The following is a 1,921-nucleotide window of genomic DNA, read 5'->3' as shown; positions in this document are numbered from 1 at the left end:
TTTTTTTTTTTTTTTGCACATTATGAAGCAACTTTGGTTTTTATTTAGCACATGGATTCGTGATATCCTAATTATTTTCATAATTGTAGAATGTGTTTATTCTTTTTTCCTTTTTTAATTAGGTATTTTCTTCATTTACATTTCAAATGCTATCCCAAAAGTACCCCAGACCCTCCCACCCCCACTCCCCTACCCACCCACTCCCACTTCTTGGCCCTGGCGTTCCCCTGTACTGGGGCATATAAAGTTTGCAAGACCAAGGGGTCTCCCTTCCCAATGATGGCCAACTAGGCCATCTTCTGCTACATATGCAGCTAGAGACATGAGCTCCGGGGGTACTGGTTAGTTCATATTGTTGTTCCACCTATAGGGGTGCAGACCCCTTTAGCTCGTTGGGTACTTTCTCTAGCTCCTCCATTGGGGGCCCAGTGACTTTTAACGTGGCAAATTACCTCTTACCTCTAGGGCTCAATCTGGAACCATCTTCTCTTGACCTGAGGCTCCTCTCCCTTCATGCAAATGAACAGCACACACCCTCATGCAGCTTGCATGCCCCATGCACCTACTGATGACATCTTCATATTATCTCTATTGCCACTATTCTCACAGCATTGCCACCCAGTCCCCACATAAATCCACAGAATTAGTCAATGGCAAAGTACCACCCAGCAACCTGGCTTAAGAATCCAGAAGGAAGCGGTCTCTGGGTGGCTCATCCTTCAGGCTCTGTTCCACTTTTTGTCTTGGTCTTTCCTTTAGACAGGAACATTTCTTGGTCTAAAATTTTGAGATGTGTGGGTGGCCCCATCCACTGTGGGCCATGTCTATCTACAAGTGGCCTCTACAAGTTCTAGATCCTTTTGTTGGGTATTTCAGCTAAAGTGATTGTCAATGGGAGGGGACGGAGGCTTGTTGCCCCAGTGTAGGGGGATCCTAGAGGGGTGAGGTGGGAGTGGGTGAATTCGTAAGAGGAGCACCCTCATAAAGGAAAAGGGGAGAGGGAGGGGTGTGGGATGGGGGGACTTATACAGGCCTAACCAGGAAGGGGGTATCATTTGAAATGTAAATGAATAAAATGATTAATAAAAATAATTTTAAAAAAGAGACTCCAGAAAGAGACCGGGCTGCTGCCTACTGGTGAGAACACTAATTCACTGAGGTTGCTTGTCTCATGACCTCCCAGGCAGATGGAGTTCTATGTCTGTAAGAACTCCACCGCTCCACTATCGCTGCTGTCTGCCCCTTATTGAGTTGTCGGTAAGTGTTTTTCAATAAACAAAAAGCATAAAACCACTTCCCACATGACATCTTCCCTATGTTTCCTTCAAAGTATCCATTTAAAACGCTCTATGATCATATAGCTGGCTCACAGCAGGTAAATAAATAATCCATCCTGCTGCAGGTGACAGATTTTTTTTTTTTGAAAGTTACCATCATACCCCTCCTTTTGCGATGATTCCCCACGGGTTTCTTACTACTGTGGTTAGATCAGTGGTTCTTCACTGGGGTTATTTTCTTTCCAAAGGGACCATTGGCACTATCTAGAGACAGTTCTGATTTCAAGAACCTTTGTGGGGAGGGTGGCTGCTTCTTTCATGTGTAGAAGCCGGGAGGCTGAAAAACATCTATAGCATCTGGAGCAGCACCCTCACTTCAAAACATTCCCTGGCCCCACATCCCAGTAGTCTCTGATTCCAACACCCCCCCCCCCGGCTTTCAGAGTCTCTCATCAAACACACATGCTCTCTGCGGCACAGTCCTTCAAAACCTGTCCCTGGTACCCTCATTACACATCATCCCTTGCCAATTGCAGCAATGTGTAGGACCAGAACTAAATATTTTTTTAGCAATTTATTAGACATAAAATCTTTATTCCTCTAAACGTTCATGAAGAATCAGATCCAAGCTGAAGCTTCAGGCT

The sequence above is a fragment of the Mus caroli genome, chromosome 8, assembly GCF_900094665.2.
Source record: "Mus caroli chromosome 8, CAROLI_EIJ_v1.1, whole genome shotgun sequence".
Lineage (NCBI taxonomy): Eukaryota > Metazoa > Chordata > Mammalia > Rodentia > Muridae > Mus > Mus caroli.
This window is presented reverse-complemented; position numbering follows the sequence as displayed.